Genomic DNA, 14,880 nt, shown 5'->3' on the forward strand with positions numbered 1-14,880 from the left:
TTTTGTTCTATTTTCAAACAAAGTCGCTCACTTCAAACATCTCATTCGCCATAATCAATGCTCCGATTGAGCTGAAATTTTTACTGTAAGCCGCCTACATATGATATATCAAATAAACGCCGAGAAAGAATTTTTAAGTTGTTTTTTTTTTTCATAATGAAAAAAATACATTTCTTCAAATTTTTTTTGGGAATTTTGCTAAAATTTAAGAAGATCGTCCCTAAAACTCGCCAATATCTTGATTTTTATCAATCTGACGCAAAACCTGTATTCAGATGATCGAATGGTATTATATTCAGCTTTTAATTTATGGAAAAAGATTTAAAATTGGTTGAACAAAACGCAATATATTTGCATTTTAGTAAATTACATATTTTTAAAGGTTGCAAAACTCGATATTGAGCTAAAAGGCAAAAACTGTTCTACTTAAAATTTTTTGAAGGTCGGTTTCGAAATCAGCACTAAATTGTGCTTCAAAAATTTTGGTCGTTCACAGAAGTTCAATTTTTGGTCGTTCATAGAAGCTCGATTTGATATTTTTTCGATTAGTTTCTTTTGAATTCTTGAGATATTCAACATTTCTGAACCATCCAAGTCTACATTTGCGTTTGTTGTTTTCAAATAAAATTAAACACGAGATAATATTCTCTTATTGACCCCATAGGTAATCGGATACATCTGTAGAACACGTGTTGTCCTTTGTAGTACTGTGAATATTGCCTGAATATCTCGTGGATTGTGCAAATCCGTCCTTACAAAACATGAACACTCGAAATAATCACCAAGGATTATTTTCAATTATTTTTATTGCTCTTATTTGCACCAATACTAGAACATCTGTATAATGTTCAATGTATAATATTTGTGATATCAACGACCTGTAGAAATTTTGGACGATCTGGTTAAAGTCATGCCTTGACTTTAGAGAACCATAGATGGGCAACAATGAGAGTGATTTGCACGCGGAAAACAATGGTTAGCTCTAGAAACCAATACTACATCGAACTAGAGTAAGTAAGTTCCTCGACTAGATCCCTGAGTACCCGGGATGACCTGGCAAAAGTCAGGCCTTGAGTTCATTGAGCTGTAGATGAGATGATAGCGCTAGTGAATTTTCTTCGCTTAAAAATAGCTAATTTTTGAAACACTCTAATCTACATACTCCGCAAAGGCCACACTCTTCGTCAGACAGCATCCATCCGATCATCGGCATGAGAAAAAAAACCTCATCTGTCGATCGATTCCGCAGCCGTCGCCGCCGCCGTGGAGAGACGCAGCGCGGATCGAGAGGAAGCCTCCCAAAGAAGTCGAGGTGCGGCGAAGCCGGATTTCTTGCATCTACCTACCTGCCGAGCGTATGTCCGACACGACACCGAAAGCCATAGACCGCGATCAACCCAGCCAAGTTCAGCCCGGTTCAGTCTTAGCTCAGCGTTCGTCTCGGTCGGTATTCGTACGTATTTTCTCGCGTTCCCCCCAGCAAGTTGGAGCTCAATAAACGGGGTTGGTTCATTCAAGTTTTTTTTTGCTGCTGTTGCTGCTGCTGTCGGTGTTCCCTTTCCTTTCTGCCCGGTGGAACTCTCGCGGCCACAGTTGGCTTTTTTTGTAGGCCTCGGTCGTCTCGGTGCGCGCGCGTGTTTCCAGCAGTTTGTATAGTGTGTTGATTCGGTTCTTCAAGTTCTTCAACTTCTTCTTCTTAGGCATCGTTGCCTTCATCGACATCTCGATTGGTTAGTGTTTTGCTGAATCGTATTTTTTTCTAAGCAGCAAGATTCTTTTCCAATTTATTTCGGTGAGTGGAAGTTAATGAGCAAGTACCAATATCCAAGAGCATCTGTGGTGGTACGCTGTTGAACACGTTCGGAGAGCGGCGAGCGAGCTTCCAAGCTTGAAGGTGGTCCGGTGTAGTGGCACAGAAGTGGAAGTGGAAGAGACGTGGAAAAATAGTTTCGATTGACCCCGTTTGGGGCAGCGGAAAAAGGAATTGCTGTTTTTTTTCGATTGTGAAACTGCGCTACGCGGATGATAGCGATCGGTCATTTTGGTGGATTCGTACGTGCAAAAGTGATATCAGCGCGCGGTGCTCTCTTCTGTGGCTCACAGGTGAACGCTGAATTTGTGTGATTGTTGCGGTTCATAGAAAGTGAAAACGGAAAATTAATTCACCACGTGAAAGTTGAATATCACAAAACATGCGGAGCAACGAAAGAAAAAAAAGCAAACTGCCGGTGTTCACAACAAGTTTCATAATGATTTAGAATATGACTTGCAGTACAGGAAAAATTTCATGATACATTTTATCGATTAATAGACCCGTATCAAGTGATTGCCAGGTAGACCCCCTACAAGGGCGCACGCATCAGAGGGTCTGTCAGTACACAGTACACGTTAACGTTTCCAAGAATTATCGCTGAAAATGCAGCAGAATTGTTTCTTGTTACTTTCTCCATAATTTTTCTAGTGAACATGAAATAAACATTTTTTGAGGAACTATGGTAAATCGCCAATATTTGCAAACCCTGAAAACTCGTTAATTGTTGCACACCTCATAAGGAAAGCATGGAGTGGGCAACATCTGGCGAGTTTTTAAGGTGTGCAATAATTGGCGATTTATCCTAATCTTTTTGTTTTTGCAACAAGTAAACTGAGAAAGTCAAGATGTTTTTTTCTGTTCTTTTTTTTGAATGAAATCTGAACTACCACGAATTTGTTTTCTCCAAAAATATTCTCAGCACACTCAATAGGAAATGAATTTAATTCATTTCCAACCAAGTATTTTGAGTGAACAATTTCAGGCGCTTCAGTTATACGCCATTATAATTTCTTGAAAATATTTCTGAAAGTTCTATGAAATATATAATGTTTTCCTTTATGGGAGTTATTCTTTAAATGTTTTCCTTCTTTGTGCTTTATGATTGTTTTTGGTACATCGATACACTAATTATGCTGTTGTTTCACATATGAGTATGATCAAGCTTTGCCATTTATAACTTTTTGTAACTTAAAAAACCGTGTTAAACTCGACTTACAGCTTAGAGGTCGCTACAAAAAAGTGACATATTGTCAAAAATTACCTCTGACATGAAAATGTTCCTAAAATGCATTTTTTTTACGATACATAGACAAGTCACTGGAGGAATTCCTGAAGAAATCTCTGGGAGAACTTTCAAATTAACACCTGGGAGAATCACTGATGGAACGTTTGAAGAAATTCCTGGATTATTTTCTGAAGGAATTCTTATAGGAATTAAGGAAATTCCAGGAAGATTTTATATAGAAATTCCTAGCAGAATTCTTGAAGGAACCCCATAAAGAGTTGAGAAATCCTTTGAGGAATTCTTCAAAAAATCTCTGGAGAAAGTCCTGAAACAATCTATGGATTCCTGAAGCGATCCCTAGAGGAAGGCCTGAAAACAATTCTGAAGGATTTTTGGAAGAAATTCTCGAAGGAATCTCTGTAGGATCTCTTGATGAAGATTTTCTGAATGAATCTCTGGAGGATTGATTGATTTGTTTTTATTAAAGAGACTTCCAGCCCTTGGAATCTCTGGAGGAATTTGTGAAGGAATTCCTGAAGAAAATTAGGAAGTTTTCTCAGGAGGAATTCCAGACGAAGAATCCCAAATCGAATCCTTTGAAAAATTCCTGCAGAAATTATAAAAAGGATTCGTGATGGAATCCTTAAAGGGATTCCTGAAATAAACCCTAGAGGAGTTCCCAAAGTAATCTTTGGAGGAATTCCAGAAATAATTCCTGGAGGAATGCTTGAAAAATGTCTGACGTGTCCCTGGAGAATTTCCTGAAAGAATCTCTCAAAGAATACCTAAGGGGCTGTCCATTTATTACGTATGTGAATTTTCACAATTTTTCGTCACCCCCACCCCCGTTGTAAGATTTTTTGTATGACAATGTTTGTGCGTAAGATTTCTTGAGTAAAAATATGGAGCCCCATAAACCTTACGTAATGGACAGCTCCTAAAGGAATCCCCGAAGAAATTCCTGATGAAATTCCTGAGGGTATCCCTGGAGGAACTCTTCAGGAAATTTATCGGAAATTCCTCTAGGAATTGTTTGCTGAATTCCTCCAGGGATTCTGTTAAGAATTTCTTCCAGAGATTCATTTAGAAACCCCTTCCAGAAATTGCTTCAGGAATTTATCCAGACATTTTTTCAGGAATTTTCCCAAGAATTTCTCCAGGGATACTTCTGAAATTTAACAGATATTCCTCCGGAAATTCTTTCAGGATTTCCTCCAGAGATGTCTTCAAGAACTCCACCAAGGATTATTTCAAGCATCCTCTAAGGATTTCTTCACAAACTCTTCTTGGGATTTGATTAGGAATGTCCCTAGACAAGCCTCCTGAAATTGCTACGAAGATTATTTCCTGAGTTCATAGGGCGATTCTTTAAAAAAAAATCTTCCAGATTCATTCAGAAACTCTTCCAGGGATTCCTTGGAGGAATCCGAGAAGAAATTCTTGAGCAATTCCTGAAATCATAGGATGCATCCCAGAGGTCAGTTTGAAAGAATTCGTGAAGAAATTCTTGAAAGAATCTGTGGAAGAACTCCTGTAGTAACCGCACCGTGCACTAAGGAGTGTATCGGAAATATTAGCTTTAAGCGTTCAAAATACTCTATCTCGAAGCACGATTGGTCTTTTTTCCGGTTCTTCTATGAAGTGTTCACTATATAGTTAAGTTAAGAACTGCTTGAAGAAATTTGGAAAATGTTTAGTATTTCTAATAATACGGTTCTATGAGTACACCACACAAAATAACAATCTGTACAAAATGCATTTTTTTTTAATTTTTTTAGCGTTTCAATAATTTGTAACGAAAAAAATTTATACGGGGAAAATCTGGATAATAATGATTATTACTAGCAGTTATGTACACATAACATATCACTCAATACCGACTTTTAAAATTCTTATTTTGGATAGAAAAACTTCCAACGTTAAGAATATGGTCTATCCCAAACAACACCTCCTTTTTGGTCGCACTTCAACGCTCTGTTTTAAATATCTTCCGAGGTTATAAAATTCCGTTCTCTGGTAAAACTACCTCTTCAATAAACTTAAATACATGCCCAATTGAAAAAAAAAATGTGAATTTTCAACTTTATTTTTTATTTGCGTAATCGTTCTTTGAAGACCCCTAAAGAAGAGTTCCTCAAAAAATGGCTTTTTTTCATTTTTAAAAATTACGCTAAACTACGGAGGAAATTGTCCTTGATAAAAATAATTTTCCTATATCATTAGCATTCTGGAAAAGAATATATTTGCGCAAAATAAGAGAAAAAATAAATATTTTTCCACAGTTTTCGCAATTTCAAGTTTTTAGGAGGTGTCCAAAATTTTAAGAACGTACGTGCAATCTTTGAGATAAAAGTCCCAGTCATATGAATATTTTTTGAAAATCAGATAGGCCATTCTTTATTTAAAATATTTATCTAGTATCTCCAAAACTAAAGTTATGTTTATTTTGAATAGATTATTTTTTTAGCAGTTGTGAACGTTCATAGTTAATTTCCGATATAGTTCTTATATCAGCGAGCTGTTCCCAACGTGATGCATTAGGAAGGTTGAAGGAATCTCTGGAAAAATGCCTGAAGTAATTTCTGGAAGAATTGCACAAATTCCTAGGGGCATTACTGCAGAAATGTCTGGGTCCATCCCTGGAGAAAATGCTGAAAGAATTCCAGGAGGAATCCCGGGAAGATTTTCTGAGGGAATCAATGGAGACACCATGAGGAATCTCAGGTATTGTGGAAAAGCCCCTGAAAGAATCACAGAAGCAGTATCAGAAGGAATGTTGAAGGAAATCCCAGGATAAATTTTTGAAGAAACCCCTGGAGAAAATACAGACGAAATTTCTGGTAAAAAATGAAGGAAGTCAGGGGACAATTCCTAGGGGCATGTTTGCAGTTATTTCTGGACAAACTTTATAAATCTGGATAGAAATCTCGAGAATTTTTAGAACAAAAAGTTGAAGGTTAAAAAAACACAGAAATAAAAGTCCTTGAGTAAATGTAAGAAATTATCTCTGGCAGAGTTTTCAGTCAAAAATTGTAAAGGAAATTCTGATAGGTTTTCCATGAAGAAATCTCTGGAGGAATATTCGGGAAAATACCCGAAGGGATCTCTAATGAATATCTTTCAGGAATTTTTGATAAAATTCTTGAGGAAATCCGCGAAAAAAGGACTGAAATAATCACTGAAGAATCCCTTCAATAGGGATTCCTAAAATAATCCCTGGAGGATCCACTGAAGGAAGCACTGGGGTACCGTAAACCGGGGTTAAATTGATCCGCAGGGTGAAATTGATCAATCAGGGACTAAATTGTAATTCCATTCTAGAAACTTCTATGCGTCGTTATGATTATAAATTTCTTACGTCATTCAGTTCATGGATGCCTAGAGATGAATGTACACTTTTCAGTTATTTAGGAAAAGTTAGTCTTACATTACATTTTTGAAGGTTTTTCAATGTGTTTATTACTTAGATGAATCCGTTGGTACTAAACAATCAATTGCCACTAGCATTACCTGTGAAATTTCTGTGTTAACATTTTTATGGAACCTTTATTGTGATGTTATGTACCTATTTTAGACAAGAATCAGTTATTAAACTCAAGACCAACAATTGAAAAGGCCGCATCAACATTTTGTAAACAAACATGTTTCTGTCGACTTGAGTCCTTTTGAACTCCACCCACACACCTCACCACCACAAACAGAAAGCGCAAACATCAAGCTTTCTGTTAATGGTGGTGAGATGCGTGGGTTGATCCCAGAAGGCCCTATGTCGACAGAAACGTGTTTGTTTACGCAATGTTGATACGGCCTTTTCAATTGTTGGTCTTGAACTATTATATTTTGTTTAAAAAATAATTTAATGTGGTAGGACTCGCTTATTTCATAGAAAATTACCAAGTTGTAAGAGTTTTGACACATTATTCGTGTTCAGAAGGTGAAAATTAAGTAAATAAGGCGATATAGAATTTTAACTGATGTTTAATTGTATGCTGATCAATTTCACCCCAAAACGGTATTTTCAATTTTTTAGAGTTTAAAGTAATTTAACTTTATGTTAAAAATTGTTGAACCAAAATTGTATCACGCAGTTTTATAGAGGTCCACCCAGTACTGATTTTTCATAAATTTTTTGACAATATTTGAATTTGTGCTCACGTTATCAGCAAAAGTTGTTTTAAAGTGATCAATTTAACCCCGGTTCACGGTACTTCCTGAAGGAATTCTTTGACTTATGTTGCTGGCTTTTCAGTCTTCTGGGAAAATCAAAACAGCTATATGTTTTCTTGATCCGACGTTTCGGTCCTTATTGGACCTTTTTCAAGGATTCGAAAGTCTAGTTGTTTTTTCGTTATCTAGACTTTCGAATCCTTGAAAAAGGTCCAATAAGGACCGAAACGTCGGATCAAGAAAACATATAGTTGTTTTGATTCTCCCAGAAGACTGAAAAGCCAGCAACATAAGTGAAGACATCCAACATACAGTCGATCACCTAAGGAAGGAATTCTTGGATACATCCCTTCAGAAGTATCTGTAAGAATTTCTGAAGGAATCGAGAAAAGAGGAATTCCTGAAGCATTTCTCGAAAAAAAAAAACCGTCACAATCACTATTAGAGCCCCGCAAGACATCCCAAACATACTAATCCTTGGAGACATTCCTAGAGAAATTCCTAGATATGTTTTTTATGAAATACCTGGAGGAATTTCTAAAAGGGGTCACAGGAGGAATTCATAAAGGAAACGGAATATCCAAATAATTAGCCCATTGATTTGCAAGCCCTTTGCATGTTGATTTTGTAGAGGATGGGACTGAAAAAGCCATCCCCGAGCTAAACAGAATAGCAACAAAATAACATATCGAGGTATTTATCTTAAATAACATTATACCTCGATATGCCCTTCATTAGGTGGACATAAGAGGCAAAATAATAAAAATGAATACCAAAATTTTGTATAAATAACACCTCAAAAAATACAAGTCTTGTTATTTCAATAATGAATGCATACCATAAATTTAAAGTGCTCTATTTGTTATCCAGAAGGTATGAAATAACAAAGTAATAACATGTCTTGCTATTAAATTGAACATTTTTCGATAGCTCCATAATGTAATAACAAATTTTGTTATTCAGTTATTTTCCCAACTAAATCAACAATACCACATCAATACCTAACTTTGCTCAAATACCTCCATTTGTTATTGTGATGTTCTCATAACATTGCGTAGAATAAAATAGCAATACCAACTTGAGGTATTAGAGCACAGGTTGCTCTTTTTACGGTATTTGTAAGGTATGCCCTTCTGCTCGGGAATGGGAGCAGGGGAGTTGCAATCATTCATAAGTCCTCAGCCACCACAAATTAAGGCAGATCAGGGAAGAACTGCAGGAATACCATTTGATTTTCTGTATCACTTGTTCAAAAATCTGTATCTGATACAAAATTCTGGTGAAAAATCTGTATCTACGAGAAAAACTCTGTCATTATATAAAATGCAATCTGTACAGATGCTTAAAAATCTGTACATAGCATTTATGGTGGGCAGGAATGAAAAGAAGCATGAAAGTAAAATGGAACAGGATCGCAGGGATACTAAGCCAAAGAATGGTAGAAGGACAGGCGCCAGGCGTGAGAAGGTTGACGCCTTCGTCATCAACACGGACGAGTCGAAGCACTCAGAAGTCTTGAAGGCGATGAGGAGCGATTCTGAGTTCGATGAGCCTGGACCCGAGCAGAGGAGAATAGCAAGTTAATAACTACGAAATCACATAATCTGTTTTTATATCTTGTTTTGTTATTACTAAATTATCAAGGCATAGCTTTTCCATAACAAATTTTGTAAGACAATCTCATTTTGTTATAATCAAGCTATTGATATACATTAACTAAATTACATTTAAATAACATGTTTTGTTGAAGCACAAGTTTAGTTATTGTTGTACTATTGATCAACTTATCAATAATAGCACAACAGTAACAAGTTTTGAAATCACAACAACAATTCGACCATTATGACCTGTTCCTTTTGTGTTGTTTCATTTTTGTATTCAGTTAAAAAGCAAATTCCTGAACGACTCCTTTTAAGAATCCCTTAAATAATTTTCGGATTAGCACTTGGAAATTCTGGAGGAACCTTTCGATAAATCCCTGGAGAAGTCTTCAAGAGAACTACTGGCGCAATTTTCTTAGAAATTCCGAAGTTAATTCATCTGAGCAATTATTAGGATTTTTAACAGAATCTTTTGAAAAACTCCTGGAGAATCCTTCGGAAAAACTCATGGTGAAATCCTCAAACAAATTTTCAGAAAATATTAAGATGAACTTCAGGATTAATAATCACAGGAAATTCTGAAGTAACCCTTGAAGGGATTTCTATGCAGGATTCTGGAGGAATTTCTAGAGCAGTCCGTCAAAGAACTCTCGGAGAAATTTCTGGAAGAGGGGGGCCACGTGGTGTAGTGCATCACACGTTCGCTTTACATGCGGATGGTCATGGGTTAAATTCCCAGCCCCCTAAACAACTTCTCGTCAAAGCCGCTGAATGATACAGCACGGAGGACTGTGCTTTGCGGACGGCCGTCCATCTCGGCGATCGGACAGCGACTGAGACACTTGATTTTCTCTGATGTTGTATACATCAAACCAGACACCCGAACAATGGCAACCGACAAAATTGGCAACACCTTAACGGACTACGCTTTGGATTTCGCTGGGAGCTGAGAGAGTAAAAGGAACGACTATAGCAGCAGTGTATGCGATCACCCTTCTACGATGATAAAGTAGAAGTGCTGTAATCGGCATTAAAATAGAAATGAATAGACGATGCAAAGATAACACATTGTAAAGATATTAGACTATGTGCTATAATAAGTGTAGATCATATGTCAATTCGATTCAGCTCACGCAGTGCCTAATTGGACGAAAGAGCTTAAAAACAAATAAACGCTAAGAATAAAAAAAAAAAAAAATTTCTGGAAGATTTTTGGAGTTATTTATGGAAAAGTTTATGACCAAATCTGCTGACAAATTTTTGGAAGAATTTTATGACAAAGTCATTTGATAAACATAAAAGGAGTTTTTGACGGAATCCTTAGAGAAATAAATAGAGGAATTTTAGAAAAAAATATTGCAAAAATTTCTGGTGAAAGTCCTGTACGAATTCAGAGGAATCAGAGGAAGTTCAGGAGAAATTATAGCGAAATTTTTGAAGGAATTCTTGTAGCATCTAGGAGGAATATTCGACATAATTCTCGAATTAAAACAATCTTTCCAGAAAAATTGTAATAATCTGTGCAATATTATTTCCAATATACCAAAAATATTCTGCAAAACTGTTGAGCATTCTAAAAATTCTTCAGTTTCTATGCTGAAAAAAAACAAAGGTCACACGTGCTTCGAAAACAATAAAAGTATAACAGTTTATAAATTCCAGGGGGAAATCGAAGCTCGTCGTATTTGATAATATAGAAACTACAAAAGTTCGATTATCTCGTGACTTCAAATCTCTTAGAATGAATTAAAAGCTGAATATAGTATTTTTCGATCATTTGAAAATATTTCTAACGTCAGAGTGATGAACCACATGTTATTGGCGGGTTTGTGAGACAAAGCGAATAATTTTATATAATATATATAATATATATAACATAACTTATTTAGTAACGAGTTCGGTATCATAGCAAATTCTGCTCTCCGATTATTATCAATAACATATTAATATCAAAATTTGTTATTGAAATATTTTCCGAATTCACTGTTATTAAAATGTTATTGAAACTAACAAAACAAGTTATTGAAATGGTTTTCCAGGAACATTTTTTTGCTATGGAATTTGTTATTTTGCCGCTTATGACAGACAAGTTTATAACACAATATGTTATAATAATAACTTAAAAATAATCGATTTCATTATTCAGTTATTTTGCCCAAATAACACAGCTCCTTATGCTGTTGTTATTCCCTTCTGCTCGGGGATGAGCAATGATCCTCGAACTCGAACGTGAGCAGGGATACCAGATGATTTTTTTAATCTGTATAACTATTTCCAAAAATCTGTATCCCATACAAAACTTTGGTGAAAAATCTGTATCTCATTAAAATAAAATGGCCCTCTTGCTCAAAAAACGGTATTTCATACAAAACGAAATCTGTACGGATGCTCAAAAATTTGTATAATACAGAAAAATCTGTATATATGGCATCCCTGCTGGTGAGGGTATCGAGGTGAAGGTTATCATCTCTAAAGTGACTCTAAAGATCAAACACCTATCATGCAGAAAAATAAATTGTAAACATAATTAAATTCTAGTTCAAATCAACCGATTTTTCAGTTTACTATAGCGACAAACTGATTTCTAGTTTAAACTGAACTGTTCTATTGTTTGATAATACAAATATTTTCATTTGTCGAAATTTTTGACAGTTTGTTAAAACAAACAGAGATATGGTATTTTCAACATAAAATAATGGATTGATTCAAACGACTGCACTTTTGCCACTAACAAACCCGAAATGTGATTGTGTTGGTGACGGCAGCAACTACTGCTGCTGGGAAATCTATTTTTAGACCGTCGGCAAGCGGATAGGGGAGGAGAACGATTAAAAAAAGACAAAAAAGGCGAAACCAATCAACTTTTTGTGGATGCTGTCGTGAGTACCTGCGCGTTATCCATCACGGCCAAAGCTGCACTTGGAAGTTAGCGTGATGGATTTGCTACACCTTCTTCGTTGTGGCGATGTTGGGGTAAGCATTTTATAGATGTGTGAGTGCTTTCGGACCATGTTTATGGTTTTTATTTTGTTGAAACAAATGAAATTTTTTACATTATATGAAATGATGGTAATCGGTTGTTTTTAATGATAAACTCTAAATGAAAACAATTAAATATAACTTTGGAATAAGTAAATTGGCAGTTTGAAAATCAACCATGCGTTTTATTGTTTCAAACAAGCGCCATTTTTCTGCGTGAGACGAGATCACGGATGTGGACGAGCTTGTTACAGTACTGCGGTAACAGAACGAGGTGCAGGTGGCCACCGCAGCTACACAGGCTCCGGAAAGGCCCGGCAGGGACACAGGTGACTTTAGTTCAGGGTGCGCTGCCTTCAGAAGAGCCATAGGTGACAAGCCACCGTGCAGGTGACGCAACTGAACCTGAACCACTGTGACACAACCCTGCAATTTCTGTGTCAAGCTGTCGCTGTGGGAGACGGATATCGCCATCATATCGGATCCATACCAAGTAACCTCCGGCAACGGTTGCTGAGTCGCGGATGGGTCCAAAATGGTGGTGATATGGAGAAGGAGGAAAACCCCGTCCAGGAGTTTGTGTCTACATCCTACGTGGGCTTCGTGGTCGCCAAGATCAACGGGATTTTTATTTCGTAGCTGCTATGCGCCCACACGGTGAAAGACTACAGTATCGATTGCAATAAACAGCAGACAGTCGGCGAAGTAAGGGGCTATCAGGCCAAGCCCTTGCAGGTGAAGGACATCATACACTCCGTCCTTATTTTACGTCCACTATCGGGGAGGCATAAATCAAATTGGACGTAAAAAAAATCACAGTACTTACCTAATTTCGTCAAAATACCAATGTTAGATGCAAGTTTACCTTCTCCATGTGTTCAGCAAAGTTTGAGTACTGACCAAGGGCTATCATGTGTGGCCATTCACTGTTCGAAATTTTGACCTCAGATGGCAACACTGATCGATCTACATAAAATAGTCCATTATCTGGGGGTGTTGCTTCAAGGCACCGGTAAACGTAGTTACCAAGTAAAGTTTTAGACTTCCCTAACTCGTGATCCCAAGCAGATAGAAAAGTGCCGTCTTCGGCAAAGTTGTTCAGAAGGATAAGAGCATTATGTTGATTTACCAATTAGTTGGAGATTTCGCCGCTAGGTGGCGCTAGTTATCAAGTGAAGTTTTAGACGTCTCTAACTCGTGATCCAAAGCAGATAGAAATGTGCCGTCTTCGGCAAAGTTGTTCAGAAGTATAAAAGCATTCTGCTGATTTACCAATTAGGTGGAGATTTCGCCGCTAGGTGGCGCTAGTTATCAAGTGAAGTTTTAGACTTTTCTATCTCGCGATCGAAAGCAGATAGAAAAGTGCCGTCTTCAGCAAAGTTGTTCAGAAGGATAAGAGCATTCTGTTAATTTACCAATTAGTTGGAGATTTCGCCGCTAGGTGGCGCTAGTTATCAAGTGAAGTTTTAGACGTCTCTAACTCGTGATCCAAAGCAGATAGAAATGTGCCGTCTTCGGCAAAGTTGTTCAGAAGTATAAAAGCATTCTGCTGATTTACCAATTAGTTGGAGATTTCGCCGCTAGGTGGCGCTAGTTATCAAGTGAAGTTTTAGACTTTTCTATCTCGCGATCGAAAGCAGATAGAAAAGTGCCGTCTTCAGCAAAGTTGTTCAGAAGGATAAGAGCATTCTGTTGATTTACCAATTAGATGGAAATTCCGCCGCTAGGTGGCGCTAGTTAACAAGTAATGTTTTAGACGTCTCTAACTCGTGATCCAAAGCAGATAGAAATGTGCCGTCTCCGGCAAAGTTGTTCAGAAGTATAAAAGCATTCTCTTGATTTATCAATTAGTTGGAGATTTCACCGCTAGGTGGCGCTAGTTATCAAGTAGAATTTGAGACTTTTCTATCTCGCGATCCAAAGCAGATACAAAAGTGCCATTTTCGGCAAAGTTGTTCAGAAGGATAAGAGCATTCTGTTGATTTACCAATTAGTTGGTGATTTCGCCGCTAGGTGGTGGTAATCATCAAAGTGTAGAATTAGCAGTAGTTAAAATATACAAAAAAAATAAAAAACTTCCGGCTTACCTGTCCAACTGTTTCACCCGCAGCTAGGTAGTCAAATATTTGAATTTTGGTTTTCAGGGACAGACTTTTCCTCGCCTTCTTTGCAGCAGGATCCATCGTTCCACCTATATAATGTAATTAATAAGTTTGTGCGTCTGGAAAGGGTTCACAAAACTAACCTTTTCGCTGTTTTAAACACAAGAAATCCACAAATTTCAATAGCGATTCGGCTTTAGGTTCGAGTATGTTTCAAAACTACGCTGAACACGATTAAAGAGACGTTCACTCTGGATACGAGTTGTATGAATTGCTAGACTGCGCAGACACTTCAGTTTGATCGAAAGTCACTAATACATACGCATTCGCACTGTTCCACCCATACCAGAGAAAGTTATCCTTGCGTGCAAAAACATATGCCTCTTTAACAACAATGTTGTAGGGGTGGTCATGTACGGTACTCCAAGTAATAGGGTGTAGAACCAATCGGGCTTTTAAATTTTGTAGCAATTAAAGTGTCGTAAATACAATAAACAAAGCAGCAATCTGAATAAAAAAAATCCCACACAAAAAAGTTTTAATTTTCCATTTCTAATCAGCTAGATCGTAGCTTCCCAAACTTTGTTTCGCGACACCCAACCACTTGCAGGCGCGCTTTTGTTGTTCTACCAAAAGCGGGGTGACGACAGACTGGGGGGTCGCGAGAGCCAAGTCTGGGAAACGATGAGCTAGATTTTTGGATAATGATACGATCTCCGTCTTTCAAGCGAATCGTCTTTCGAGCCTGAGTCAATGATAGTCGAATGACCTACAATTTAAGACACAGACACGTTTAATGCTTCCAGTGAGCTATGCGCTTTGTGTCCGACAAATTTTTTGTTTTTTTTTTCTACACCGTGATTTTTAAATGGGCGCTGGGTACCCGGGTACCCTGTCGGACACATAAGGGTTAAAGGATGTATACAGTTATTTGTGCAACTAAATATTTTGGTTACCAATTTCTTGAAAATTTGGTTCACCCTAATTTTCATG

General features: G+C 37.2%; 1 protein-coding gene across 3 annotated transcripts in view; it reads left to right on the forward strand.

Moving 5' to 3' along the window:
- The first annotated feature begins 1,241 nt into the window (after positions 1-1,241).
- LOC109407940 (probable cytochrome P450 301a1, mitochondrial) overlaps positions 1,242-14,880 on the forward strand; it is an 88,548-nt gene continuing 74,909 nt past the window's right edge. The window contains exon 1 of one of the 3 annotated variants that reach the window (XM_062853348.1): positions 1,242-1,792. The gene's annotated coding sequence lies outside the window, so the exon portion shown is untranslated. The other 2 variants (XM_029860887.2, XM_029860889.2) reach the window with 2 other exon arrangements.

This window comes from Aedes albopictus, chromosome 2 (assembly GCF_035046485.1).
Source record: "Aedes albopictus strain Foshan chromosome 2, AalbF5, whole genome shotgun sequence".
NCBI lineage: Eukaryota > Metazoa > Arthropoda > Insecta > Diptera > Culicidae > Aedes > Aedes albopictus.